The sequence below is a fragment of the Petaurus breviceps genome, unplaced genomic scaffold (genome assembly GCF_028583685.1).
Source record: "Petaurus breviceps papuanus isolate PSGF00001 unplaced genomic scaffold, PetGlider_PUasm1.0 490, whole genome shotgun sequence".
Taxonomy (NCBI): domain Eukaryota; kingdom Metazoa; phylum Chordata; class Mammalia; order Diprotodontia; family Petauridae; genus Petaurus; species Petaurus breviceps.
The window spans coordinates 26,773,222-26,788,445 of NW_027186352.1; positions in this window are offsets into that span (position 1 = coordinate 26,773,222).

Below are 15,224 nucleotides of genomic sequence, written 5' to 3' on the forward strand. Positions count from 1 at the left end.
TCCCCTCCACCCCCAACTATTATCCAATGACGCTGACTTCCTTGCTATTCCACACACACGACACTCACTTCTTCCAAATCTGAGCTTTTTTATGGGCTGGAACTTTACCCTCCTCATCTCCAGGTTCCCTGGCTTCTTTCATATCTCACCTGAAGTTTTAACTTCTACTAAAGCCTTTCATAGCCTTCTTTTGTCTTGGTGGCTTTCTTTCTGGAGATTATCCTTAATTTATCCTATATATACATATCTTATTTGTACACGTTGTGTCCCCATTAGACTGTATGCTCCTTACGGGCAGGGTCTGATCTTCTTTTTCCTTTTCTTTGTATTCTTTATATTTAGCACGGTGCCTGACTCACTGCAGTCACTTAATAAATGTGAGTTGACTGACTTACTATGTTTTCCCACATGATTTCCCCAACTTTATAATGAATTCCACAAAGACAGTAATAGAATGAAACTAGCCTCAGGCTTTTGTACTGCAGTCATGTTGCAGTTGTGATCATTCTATGGTCACATATCTCTATGCTGTTGTTGTGTATGTATGTGTATATGTGTGTGTACGTGTGTGTGTGTCCCCTCAGTGCATTCTACTGTGTGATAGCCTTCCCTCCTTGGGATTTGTGGTTGTTTATTTGAGGGGTCTATGGAAACAGGGACTTGAAACCATATAAAACAGTGGAAGGAATGTTAGATTTGGAGCCAGAATCTGAGTTCAGATTCCATCTCTTACTTCCTATGTGCCTTGGGCAAGTCCCTTAATATTTTGGGTCTCAGTTTCCTTGTCTGCAAAACAAAAGTCTTAGCCTCAGTGGCCTTTAGTGGCTCTTTCAGCTTTAAATTTTGAATTCTGTTAAACCATTTCATGTGACACTTATTTTAAGGAATTAGGAATGTTTTAATCGGGAGAAGAGAAGATTTAGGGTAGAAGGAAGAGTAGACTTTTAATATGGAAAGAGCTAGCATGGGGAAGAGAGATAAGAATCATTCTATTTGTTGATTGATTGAAAGGATATTAGCAGGACTTGAAGACTGACCTGACTCAATCAGGTCTGATTCTGGGCAGGATAGTGTAATGGGAATGTAAATTTAAAGATCTTCCCTGCCCCTAGGCTAAAGTGCACCTGGAGCCTGGGGTGGGAGACTTGTTTTTCAGTAGATACTTCTTGATTGGCCACTGAGTCAATAAGGTTGTTACATTCTCTGAGCCAGGAGAAGGCTATATAAGCCCTGATGTGAGACTTTGTTTTGGGGGCTTACTTTGAGAAGTGTTCTGTGATTTGATCTGGATTCTGGGAAGCGGTTGTCCAGAACCCCCCGGCTTTGAAAAACCCAGATGTTGAAACCCAGATGTTGATTGGGTATGGATGTAATGGCTGGACAGTTTGGAAAGCTGTCTACTTGATCTGTTTTTCTGCCTTGATAATTCTGCCTGTATACCTTGAAGTTCGGGGTGCTGACCTTTTTCCCCTGAATGAGGTAAACGATATATGGTTGACTGATTAAAGTAAGCTTGTTAACCCATTTTGAGTTGCTTTCCTTTATCAAAGCAGATCCAAGAACCTGTGTGAGCAGCCACCCTGGGGACACTGGGGTGCTTGCTGCTACTAAATGGCATCACTAACAGGATCTGCAGAGTAAAAGGAAAGTATGGGGACTGGGATAATTGTTTGTTTCCCAGTTGTGGTAGCTGTGACTATGGAGCCATGGACCAGGAGAGAAGAATGGCCTGCATGCGGACTTCGCTGAGCTGAGAGCAGGAATGGTGAGCTGCCTGCATTGGGGCCTGGGCAGAAGCCAGGAGTGGCTGCTGCCTGAGGGAGGAGAAGGAACCCAGGAGTTCAGAATTCAGCCACAGGAAAAGATAAGAACTGAGCAGCAAAGCAGGGGCACTGAGTGTGTTTCCTGGCTGCATCCCACAGTTTGGGACCCAGGGGGAGGATGGACTTGTTGACTATGGTGGGTGGGATGAAGTGCCTTGGACCCCCAAAGAACCCCACCTTGTTGCTTTTGTTGCCCAGCCCCCTCTCTGTGCTTGGAGGCAGGGGCTGGAGCTGTGTGAGGGGAAGGACACCCCTCCCCCCCTTTAAACTTTATTTGAACTCTTGTTTTGAATTGAGGTGATAATGCAATGTACTTTGTGTTTGTTTAAAGCTCAGTGGCCACTTTGGTAACTTTAGCTCTGTACCTTGAAAATGTGACCTAAGAGATGTTTAGTGCTAATTCAAAAGTAAATTGTCTATGCTATGGGCATGAAAGATCTTGGAGATGAATGTAATGGGAATGTATATTTAAAGATCTTCCCTGCCCCTAGGCTAAAGTGCACCTGGAGCCTGGGGTGGGAGGCTTGTTTTTCAGTAGACACTTCTTGATTGGCCAGTGAGTCAATAAGGTTGTTACATTCTCTGAGCCAGGAGAAGGCTATATAAGCCCTGATGTGAGACTTTGTTTTGGGGGCTCACTTTGAGAAGTGTTCTGTGATTTGATCTGGATTCTGGGAAGCTGTTGTCCAGAGCCCCCCGGCTTTGAAAAACCTAGATGTTAAAACCCAGATGTTGATTGGGTATGGATGTAATGGCTGGACAGTTTGGAAAGCTTTCTACTTGATCTGTTTTTCTGCCTTGATAATTCTGCCTGTATACTTTGAAGTTTGGGGTGCTGACCTTTTTTCCCTGAACGAGGTAAATGATATATGTTTGACTGATTAAAGTAAGCTTGTTAACCCATTTTGAGTTGCTTTCCTTTAACAAAGCAGATCCAAGAACCTGTATGGGCAGCCACCCTGAGGATGCTTGGGGTACTTGCTGCTACAGATAGGCACTCAACAGAGTTAGCAAATATAATAGTAGCTCACAATTATCTAACATTTTAAGGTTTACAAAATTCTCTACATATAATCTCATTTGGTTTTCACAATAACCCTAAAAGGTTGGTCCTATTATTATTGCCATTTTATAGAGGATGGAACTGAGGCTGAGAGGGGTTATATTAATTGCCCACATGTCACAGGATTCAAACTCAGATCTTTCTGATTCAAAGTCTAGCATATGATCTACTGTGCCATGTTTTCATGTCAGGGAAGTCAACAATTGTCCATTAAGCCTTTACTTTGTGCCAGGCTCTGTCTTAAGTGCTGGGGGTACAAAGAAAGGCAAAAATGCAGGTCTGGTTCTCAAGAAACCCACATTCCACTGACGGTAGCCTGGGGGAGGCCTCCTTCCCTCTGCCTGCTTCTTCGTTGCTGGAATCTTCTCCTCTATGGTTACCTTCTCTCTTCTCTGTGAAGCTTTCTTTTTATGCTTCTCTATTGACGTGTTGTCTCTGCATTTGAATGCTGCTCCTTTCAGGCCAGCAGGGGCTCTGCTTTCACTTTTCTTTGCATTCCCAATGCTTAGCACAGTATCTGGTATGTGATAACACTTAATAAATGCCTATTAATGGACTGATTGCTGCAGCTAATGTAGGAAGAGTCAATGCTTGGGGGCACGGCTCCAAATTAAAATGCAGCTGGGGTAGTAGCCGAGCCTGGTTAAGGCTTGAAATAAATGGGGTTGCCAGTGGGGACAACTCACTTGGGCCCCTCTAGCCAAAGTCCAAGGTCTGGCCAGCTACTCCCAGCATTGCCGAGGATGAATGGTTCCCCCGAGCTTCCTTTGACTCATGCAACATGCTAATATTTTTATTATTTCTGTGGGCTTCTTAGCAGCAGGAGACAAAGATTACAGACTTTCCAGAGCATCGAGTAAACAGTACACACAAGTCCTCAGCAGGATAATTAAAAAGCCCAACATGAGGTGAAGTTGGAATTAAGGAGGAAGTAGGTTGGCGATGAATCTACATTGAGTGGCCATTTGGGGTATCTTCCCTGGAAGGGACTGGAAGTAGCAGAGGAGGTCGGGAAGGAAAGACCAAGTCTGATGGATTGCCAGAGTCTGGCCTTGGGACCAAGCACTCTAATCAGCCCTCATTTCCCTCTGCCAGCACTGATCAGGGGAGGCTGCCCACCCAATTAGGCACACTCGGTAAGGAAGGCTTTCATCAAGCCTCGTTAAATGGAAAAATAACCAAATGTTCCTGCTGCTTCCAAGGCTCTTTTGAAGTGTGTTTTTCTTTAGGAAGACAATTTCTGTCCTCCGGGGATCTGGAGAGGTGAGCATTTGAGCTAGTGGGGGGGGGTTCTTCTAATTCTTCTCTCAGTAACCCCCTTTTCAAAGTGTTGCATAAATGGGTGGGCAAAGAAAGACCCTTCATAAAGACATATTATGTGACATCTCAGCCCTTCTGGCCCACAAAATCTTATGGCTCAGGTGGATTAAACTCCACCCCAGTTTGCCTGTAGAGTTTGCTGGAAGAAGTATGATTTTTGCTAGATTCATCTTTTTAGATACAGGTTTTCTTATGTCACTCCCTAGCTTAAAAGCTTTCTGTCAGGATCAATTTCTGGAACTAAAGGGTTTATGAGAATCATAAGACAGGCTAGGCAACACTGAAAGTAAACTAATTTTCCTATAAAAAGTATACCAACCCCCTCCAACGAGTGCAGAGTGGTACATGTTCTTATAGTCGTAGAGAGTTGACAGGGGTACTGAGAGGTTCGGTGGCTTGTCCCACACCACACAGCCAATCTGTGGCAGATGCAGGCCCTCATCAGAGTCTTCCTGCTTCTGGTGCCTGCTCTCTAGCCACTGTGCCTTGTGATCCTGAAAGAAATGGGCCCTTTATGTTATTGGGTAAGGTCTGTGGAATCTCTTATGTATATTATCTCATTTGAATCTTGCAACTCTTACCAATGGAAGGGTTCAAAGGAAGGCACTTGGGTCTAAGTGGTGATGATCTAGGGAGTAGGAGGCAGAGAAAGACACTGAGGCCACCCAATGGCCCCCTCACACTAGAAATGACACCTCCAAAGCCAGGCAGCCATCCCCCTGTGCCACTCACTTTGGGGCTGAGACCAATACCTCTAAAACTAGTATAAGCCACTGACTCTCCTCATGTTGTGTGGGGTAAGAACTAGACCCCCAAGATACATTCCAACTCCATGTCATGTGCCTAAAGCTCCTTTTCTCAATATCCATTCCTTCCTCCCTTTCCTAAGCTCTGGGGGCTCAGTGCCCTGTGACCCTGACTGGCTCCTTACAGGGGGTGTTGTGAAAAGACTGGGAAATAGTTTTGCTGCAAGAAAATAAAGCTTATTTGTTTTTAACCAGAAAAGACCATTGGCTTCTCATTCCAAGTCTTTCTCACTTATTATTATGAGGGGAGACATATGACAAGGGAAATACAGCTGGCTAAAAACCCAGGGGAAATGACAGTTCTGATGTACATCTCGTAAGCTTGGTATTGACTTCTAGAAATGGCATCTGATGAGAAAACACTGATTTGGGTCCAAACCGGGAAAGTATAGGTGGGACAGTTATTTAGAGGGCAACGATTGGATGCTTTCTCTTTTCCTGAGGACCCCCCAAAAGTGATTTGGATTTACAGTCCCCTCTCTCCCCAACAAATCCTCAAAGTAAAATTTTGGAGCCACTGGGATGTGGTCAGAGGACATTATCACACTAAAGAGACATAGCATTTGAGTTGTGGGGTCAGCATCGGTCAGTGACCTTTAATAGGACATAGTCATTTTATCTTCTGAGGCTTCCTCAGGCAGCAGGTACAAAAACAGGGGGAGGAAGAGCATCTGGTGGTGTTTTTTTTATAGGTTATCTTACTAACCAGAGGAGGTAGAAGTGATTATGTGGGAAGGAGGGAGAGAGAACCCACTGTGTCATCTTTGGGGCACAGTCAGGTGGCTTTTTCAGGGATGTTTGCTCCTATTCAGGTATGTCTTCCCATGTATTAATTATATCTTTGGGAAAGTTTTGTAGGTTGGGCTGTGAGCTGCCTAGCTACCAGGCAAGGAAAACAAAAAAAATCTGGGGGGATGATGATTATATGGCAAGCTCAGAAAGGAAGGGAACAGGTATTTGTTGAAGGAAATAAGTATTATAAGCCAGGCATTGTGCTAAGACAAATATTATCTCATTTTATCCTCATAAAAGGTTGGAGGTAGGAGCTATTATTATTCAAATTTTGCAGTTGAGGAGACTGAGGCAAACAGATATTGTCCAGGGTCACCAGATAGTAAGTGTCTGAATCCAGATTTGCATTTTGATTTTCTTGACTCCTGGGACTCTACCCACTAGTGCCCTCAGCAGGCTAGTTAGCTGAGCAACAGCTGCATCATCCTTAATAACAATTCCTGATCCCTCCCCTCTCCTCTTGGCTATGCCTGTATCATAAGCCATAGGACCTGTGCGTGTAGCAGTTATTGGACCATGATAGTGGGACTGCCTATATATGCAGAAGTCCCTTAGATACAAGCAAAAAATCTCAGATTATCAGAAGTCATTTTTCATTAAAAGATCAACCATAGAAATGGCACTAGGTTTGATTAGCACCCTGTTTAGCCCATAGAGAGTGCTTAATAAATACATTTTCTTTGATTAATTCATTCATTGATTTGTCACTTTCACCTATGGGAATTTGTGGCATCTTCTTGAAAGATCTTTAAAATGAAGATAGCTCACCCTATTTATGTAATGTACATATTTGACCATATCACTGCCCAAATCAAGAATCTTCTGTGGCTCCCTGTTACTTTTAAGATAAACTACAGAATCTTCTGCTTGACTTTTAAAGTCTTTTTCATTTTGTTTTTTTGTTTTTTGCTTTTTGGAAGGGGAATGTAGGGCAATTGGGGTTAAGTGACTTACCCAAGGTCACACAGAGGGTTTTTTTTTTTTTAAAGTGTCTGAGGCCAGATTTGAACTCAGGTCCTCCTGACTCTAGGGCTGGTTCTCTACTCACTGTGCCACCTAGCTGCCCCTTAAAGTCTTTTTCAATCTGCCACTGGCTTACCTTTCTAGACATTTCCTATATTTTCCTTTTCTACTTAATGTTCTTCTAACATCTCCTACCTTTATGCTGTTGTACAGTTTATCTTCCATGCCTGGAACCCAATCTTTTCTTACCTCCCCTTAGCTTTCTTGAAGCATCAGCTTAGTTGCAACTTCCTTCTTGAAGCTTTCATTAATTTCCCTTATTATTAGTGTCCTTTCCCTCTTTAAACTAGTCTGGATAGTAGACTGAATTATTCATTCTTCTCTAAGGGTGAGAGTCTGTTGATAATGGATCCCATCCCACCCACTTATAAGTAATTCATTTTGTCAGAACTGTGTGAATAGGGCCTATACATCTCTTTGAATCAAAGCCATTGAATGAGAGACTTGGTCATGTTCTAAGGCAGGACTTCTTAGACTTTTTCCACTCATGACTCCTTAGAACAGTGCTTCTTACATTATGGGTCACAACCCAATGAGGTGGTACTACTCAAAGAAACTCATGTAGGAAGGGTTTCCTGAGAATTAGGTAGGGATTATGAGGAGCCAAGGAGGAAGCACAGAGGAAGGACAAGGTTTATAGAGAGTTGGAGAAAAAGAAATGGTAGAACAGGGAAAAACAGCAAAAAGAGAAAGAGAAAGTAGAACTGAATTGTGACAGAGAAGAGAGGGACACAGGAGGACTATTGACTATACAGTCATTTTGGAGAAGAAGAGAGGACTGATGCCACCAGTGTATCTGCCTACTCAAGGACTGAGGGAGGGCCCAAGAAAAGAAGGCATCTCTTCCTCCAGTTTCTCCTCTTGTCTCTCTATCCATAGGTGCAATAATCTATTGTTTCATTACTCACATGTATCCAGTAACCTGAATTTTGTCTCAACTATAAGAAGACTAAGGAGATTCTGGCCTTTGCCTAAATATTAAGAATTTCCTAAATGGGCAATCAGAGCTATCATAATTGAACTAATTTTTGTCGAAAATAAGTTCACTAAAGCCATAGAAGAGGAAACCACGTTGACTCCAGTGACCATTGCACTTCCCCTTATTAGAACAAGGTAATTATTGTAACAGTGTTGTACTTCATTGGTGAAAAAAGTCACTAATTCTGTCCTACGCATGCTTTAAAAGAGTGATCAGGATGAGGGGAGTATGAATCCACAGTTCTCCTCCCTGCTTAGACCTGGAAGCAGGAAGATCTCAGTTCTAAATTCTATCTTATACATTCACTAGTTATGTGATCCTGAACAAATCACTTACCTTCAGTTTCCTCATCTTTAAATGAGATAAAAAATCTCACCTCATAGAGTTGTTGTGGGGATAACAAAGAGACAACATGTGTAAAGTGCTTTGGAATTCTGTATGTATTCTATTAATAATCATAGTTGTTATGTCCATAGAAGGGTGACTAGGATGGGAAGAGGACTGGGCAACATGTCTTGTGAAAATCTGTTGAAGGAACTGGGAATCTAGGTATGTTTGGCCCAGAGAAGAGAAGACTAGACCATGATCAAGACTATGGTCATTTTTTATTTTTTATAATATTATTTAATATTTTATTTTTCTCAGTTATATGTGAAAACAATTCAACATCTTTTTTTTCAAATTTTGAGTTCCAAGTTCTCTCCCTTCCTTACCCCCTCATTGAGTAGGCAAGCAATTTGACATAGGTTATCCATGAGTAGTCATACAAAACACATTTCCATGTAAGTATGCTCAATATTTTTAAGTAGTTGAAGAGATGTTATGAGAAAGGGGAATTATAGTCATTTTTCTCAGCCTTAGAGGGAAGAACAAGAAGCAATGAATGAAATTTCAAAGGCAAATTTTGACTCAACACCATGAAATAATTTCCTAGCATTGAGAGCTGTCTCAAAAGTGGAATGGAATCCCTCAGATGGTAGGAACTTCCCTCTCACTGGAAGTCTTCAAGTGAAAACTGGATGATCATTTCTCAGGAATGTTTTGGAGGAACTTCTTCAAGTAAAGGTTGGACTTGGTGGCCTATGAGCTCCTTTCTTTCTCTGGAAGATTCTGTGTCATTGCTGGAAGTTGAAAAGAGGTGGATTTAGGCTTGATGGGAATACTCAACTTTCTTGTTGCTAAAGTGATCCCAAGGTTCAGTGGATAACCTTGGCAGGTCATTGGTTCTTTATCATTGTCAAGCAAAGACTGGGTGACCACTTGTCAGAGATGCTGCGAGGGCATTCTTGTTCAGTTATGAACTGGATTGGATGTCCTTGGATGACTCTTCTACTTCTTCACTTTTGTGACCTCATGTGAACACAACCTATATATACACACACACACACACATACACCCACACCCACACACGCTTTTAACAGGAACTTATTCCCCAGTAAGAGGAGCATTTTTGGATGACCTGAGAATTGAATACAATGCCTCTTGTCATCCCTGTCTTTCCCTACCTTTTAATTCTCTGCCAATGGTCACTGTCATTTTTTTTTTTGCTGAGCACTTTTATTTTTAGAGAGACTTTTATTTCCTGTCCTTGAATTCACTTATGTGTTGGCAGGAGCAAATGTGGGAACATTTCTGGGAAGAGACAGAGTATCTTCCTGCAGAGATAATTGATTTGCTCTAATGTGGGATGAGAAATTGAAGGCAAACCCACGTGGTTAGATCCCCCAAATTGCCTCTGTTTCCTTTCCTTCCCTCCTCACCCTTATGCTCCCTTTCTCCCCATTTTTTTCTCCTCTTCTCCTTTCCCCACCTTTAATGGCTTAAAGACTATTGTATTTTATAGCCTGGCAACTGTCATCAAGTAGTATTCTTCCTTCTCTAGCAACTGAGACCTGGTAGTATTCGTTGCCTCGGACTTCTCTTCCCTCTTCATATTCCCTCATGCCCTGGCCCCTGGTTGTCTCAAGTTACATCCTATGCCTTTCTTCCATGGGATTTAGAATTTCCACAATAAAAGCTTGACCATCACAGACCCATTGAACACTTGTAGAATCATGGATTTTGGACTAAAAGGATCCATTAAGTCCACTCCTTTTCTTTTATTGATGAAGAAACTGAAGCTCAAAGTGGTTGAGTGACTTGTTCAAGGTCTCATAACTAATACATGTCTTAAGCAGGATTCAATTCTAGCTATTCCTGACTTCAAGGCCATCGTTCCCTCCACTGTGCCATGCTGCGTCTCAGAATAGCGGGAAAGTCACTCAAGCCCCAAATATCTTGGTACAATGTAAAGGTTCTAGAATCACAAGTTAGGTTTAAATCTTGACTCTGATGTTTGCTATCTCTATGACTATGTATAAGTCACTGAACTCTCCTGAGCCTCAGTTGCACTAAAATGAATGTTTAGACAAGTTTCTGAGGTCCATTGATGCTGTAGACTTATAATAAAATGATCTGCTAGAAGGTAAGCTTCTTTTTATCTTTTCATCCCCACCTACTAACAGCACCAGATGCATAGTAGGTATTTAAATAATGCTTGTTGAATGGTTCACTGATCTGCTGTTGCCTAAGGTAAAAAGAGACACTTAATAACTCAGATTAGACTGAGGTTGAGAGCAGAGTGGAACTAGAAAGAAATTTTTGAGGAGTCAGTGAGAATCATTTTTCCATCTTTTCATGAACTGTGCTAGAATGATCACTGTGTCTGGAATCAGGAAGATTTGGGTTTAAATCTTGTTTCTGTTCCTTACTAGCCATGAGACCTCAGCCTAGTAATTTTATTAATAGAATGACATTTACATAGCATTATAACATAAGCTCATGTTAAGTAGGAATTATTTTCTACTTTAGTCTGTGTGCCCAGCATCTAGCACATAGTATTACTATTGTCGTTTCATCATTTTCATTTGTGTCTGACTCTTCAGGATCCCATTTTGGGTTTTCTTGGCAGAGACATTGGAGTGGTTTACCATTTTCTTCTCCAGCTCATTTTACAGATGAAGAAACTGAGGCAAACAGGGTTAAGTGACTTGCCCAGAGTCTCATAGTATCTAAGGCTAAATTTGATCTCAGGAAGATGATTCTTCCTGACTTAGGCCCATTACTCTATCCACTATAGTGCCACCTCATTGCCCTAAACACATAATAGGTAGTTAATAAATACTTGTTTGGTTGATTTTCAAGTTTATAAAGAACTTAAAGTACTTTATCCTATTTGATCAACTTCCCCTTGATAATCCGAGTTTCTCTAAGTGATACAATGAGGGTCTTGGATTGGCCTACATCAAAGTTCCCTTCCAGCCCTAAGCCCTCTGATCCATGTCCATGTTGAGTAGACAACAACTTCTGGTACTGGACAATCAATATCTCTACAAAGAAATCACTAGGAGTTGCCAATGAAGGATAGGCCTAGGCTACTCTTCTCAGAGAACCTTCCCCAACTGAACTCCTGGGAGCCAGGCAGAATCTGGGTGGAATGAATAAAGGGACACAGCTCCATCATGGGTACTCATTTTGGAAGGCACTGCCATCTACCTTTCCATTGACAGTTCATTAGATTGCTTCTGAATTTTATTTGAGCATTTGAAGAGGTTTGGTTTTTAATCTTTTGGAGACAGTTATGATAAAGCCTTAGTCACAGGCAGACTGTTGGGAGGAGATATGAAAGCCAAGGTGTGCCCCTTACTCAAAGGGAATTCACAAGGTAGGAGGCAGAACCAAGTGGGAAATGAAAGAAGGGGAAAGTTTTATTTTTCTTGTCTAGCCCAAGGCTTCCAGTATCTAACATGAAACCAGGTAGTTATGAGAAAGAGAGAGAGGAGGAAACTTAGTTCAGTGTGACTTTTCTGTTGGTGTTTAAAAAAATCATAAAATAACAGATCTTTCAACCAGATGTTTAATTTTGAAATACTCAACACTGCAGACTTTTTAGTGACTGTGGAATGATTGGAAAGCCAATTCTGTCTCTTCCCCTGGGCTCTCCCACTGCCTCAGTTAACGGCATTCTTTAGGAAGATGGCTGCTGCTAGCAGTGGATTCTGAAATGCTGAATCTAATGGAAAAACTTTGTTAGAAAAACAGAGTCCTTTTTCCAATTTATTCATGATGCCAGGTGTTCTTTTGTGTTTCACTTTGAGGTTTGAGTAGAAATCTGTCATTTTCCTTTGGAAGGGCAGGATGTTAGCATAACTGACATGTTTTGCTCTATGTTTGATGCGACATTGCTCTCCCAGGATGCACATGCATGTCGGGAATTAAGTTGGAAATGGAATCTCTAGGAGCCTTTCGCTATTCTCATTAATCAGAGTGATACCTCTCTTCTTTCTCCTAAAATGTCACATTAGGAACATTTCTAAATCTGAGAAAGATGAGGAAAGATGAGGGAACAGCTTTTATTGAAGGGATGGCATCTTTTAATTTATCCTGTGCTCAGTGTTGGGCCTTTGCATGAAAGATATTGATAAGCTGGGGAATGTTCAAAGCAGGTAACCAGAGTTGCTAGGGGCCTTGAGTTCATGTTATTTGAGAACTGGTTGAAGGACCTGGGAATGTTACCCTGGAGGAGAGAAAGCTTGGGGGAGACCAGATAGTTACCTTCAAGTGTTTGTAGGGTTATTATATGAAAGGGGATTAGGTTTCTTCTGCTCAACCCCAGAGAGCAGAACTAGGAGCAGTGAAGGAGAATGAAAAGAGGCAGATTTAGGTATGACATTAGGACAAGCTTCCCACTGGTCGGTAACCTAAAGTGAAATGGCTTGCTTCAGGAAAGACTGTGTTTATCCTCCCAGAAGCTTTTAGGCAAAATGCCAGATGGTCATTTCTTTTTTTTTTTCAGAATTTATTTATTTATTTTGAGTTTTCAACATTCATTTCTACAAGATTTTGAGCTCCAAATTATCTCCCCTTTTGTCCCGTCCCCCCACCCCAAGATGGCAAGAATACTGATTACCCCTTCTATCCCACCTGTTCTCTCTTATATCTCCCCATCCCTCCCCTTACCTTCTTCCCCCTTACTTTCCTATAGAGCAAGATGGATTTCTATTCCCCATTGCCTGTAGCAGATGGCCATTTTTTAGGTATGTTATAGAGGGGGATCTTGGTTAGTCTTAGACTGGGCTATATGACCTCTGAAATCTTATCTGTCTCTGAGAATCTGTAATTAGGTCTTGCTGTGCTATATAACTTTTATTTGAGAGATAAATGTTACAGTAGTAAGAGCCTTGAGCCTTGTGACAGGAGACTGGGTTCAAATCCTGGCTTTGACACTAATTACTTGTCTGTACTTGACTCTCTAAATTTCAATTTCCTGTAGGTAAGATGAAGGTAATAGTACCTGATAAAGTTGTGGTAAGGAAAGTGGTATGCACACCTTAGAATGGAGCAGAAATGTGAATCATTGTTTATTCATCTTCAGACTTTTTCCTGCACTAAGGAGACACATCATTATTTATTTCTCTTCTCACAGATATAACTGCAGGACAACCATTTTCCACTTTAGGTATGGGAGCCCAAGATTCCAGATGATTTTCCCACCCTTAACTTTTCCCAATTCCCAACTTTGTCTCCCATTTTTTCCTGCTAATTCAGGGAGGTCTTTTAACTGACTGTCAAAGGTAGTAGAGATCAGATCCCATCTCTATGATATAGGTTAAACACTGAAATTACATGTGATCCATATTTCCACTAGGATTTATTAAAATTGAAACTAAAAAAGAAACCAAAACCAATCCTAAATCAATCTACCACAATAGACCATATCAGTAAGAGTATCTCTTGCTTCTGTGAAAAATAAAATCCTGTTTAGGACTTGGTCAGATACTTGCCCCAAGGCACAGAACCTTGTCATTATGCTTTGTGTGTACAAAAACAATCCTTTCAAACACCAAGCAGTAACTGATGAAAGTTTTTTTTTTACAAAGTTCTAAAATTAACTAGAGAGATGTATAGTGTAAGGTGGTAGTTATGCTAAAATTGAATAATAAACAGTATTTTAAAAATAACTAGTTTTTCAAATGTTTTTGTAAGTTTGCAGCATTTATACTTCTGAAATTATGAAAGATTAAAACTATACTAAGACTTTTGGTACACCCTGTATATTTCTCCTCTCTGAACTCTCTTTCCATCAATCCATTCATTCTCCATGCCTGACATTCCATCTCACCCCCCATGCCTTTGTACAAACTATCTCCTTTGTCTGAAACACTCTCCCTCCTCACCTTCATCCCTTTGAATCTCTAGCTTCTTTCCAAGATGAACTCAAATGGCATCTTCTATGTGAACTTGCCCTGCTCCCTCCAATTATCATTCCTCCTTCCAAGTTATCTTGAACTTAATGATTATAATTGATATGCGTATAGTGCTTTAGAGCTTGTAAAGTACTTTATATCCATTTTCTCCCTTGAGTTTCATACTATCTCTGGGAGGGAGGCACTATGGGTATTTTTTATCCCATTTTAGAGAGGAGAAAACTAAGGCTCAATGACTTTCCCATGGCCACACAGCAAATAGATATAGAAAATGGGATAGAATTGTAGGTTTTTCTGACTCCAAGTAGAGTGCCCAATCAGGAGAGCACACTGTACTTTATATTTACTTATGCATATTCATGTTGTATCTCTCCAAGATTCCTGAGGTCAAGGACTATTTCCTTCCTCTTTTTACATCCCTAATACCTACTGCAGTGTGTGGCATACAGTAGAAACTTGATAAATGCTTGTGGAATTGATTGATTTGATCCAATTGAATTGATGGGAAAAGTTATTCAGGAAAGAAACAATGTCTGGTTGTAGGTGGTCACTTGCAGTTAGTGACTTTCCCATCTTCCTATTTCTTTAGCAAAACAGGATAAGCATAAAGACAGTAGTTGGGGAGCATTTTCCATCACTTTGGTAATATCACGAGTGGCCTGTCATTTACTCTATTATGCAACCGAAAATCACATTTCATTTTTAAAATTTTCAATTTTCTGGCGGTCTTGGTATTACACAATTACAGTTCCAGTCATTTATCACCTTGTGAAATAACTGAGGCAAATTTGCTTCTCATCACATTTATCATATTAGCAGGGACTAAAAAGACAGCTTTAGCTAACCACTTTGCACCAAGTGGCACCTTTGTTAGCAAACAGCAGTATCTGCTTTTTAATTCCAAGTTCTATCCTGGGAGGGGGGGGTCTCTATATCCCCCTTCCAAGTACTTTAACATTGGGATTATTCCTTAAACATGACATCATTTCCGACAAAGAGTAGCTAAGTCGCTATCTGCTCTTTGCAGAAATTGTAAGCAGACAGTGATGAGCTCTGAAGGACAACCTCACACAGTTACACTTGGAAGAATTAAATAGTGTGTGTGTGTGTGTGTGTGTGTGTGTGTGAGAGAGAGAGAGAGAGAGAGAGAGAGAGAGAGAGAGAGACAGAGAG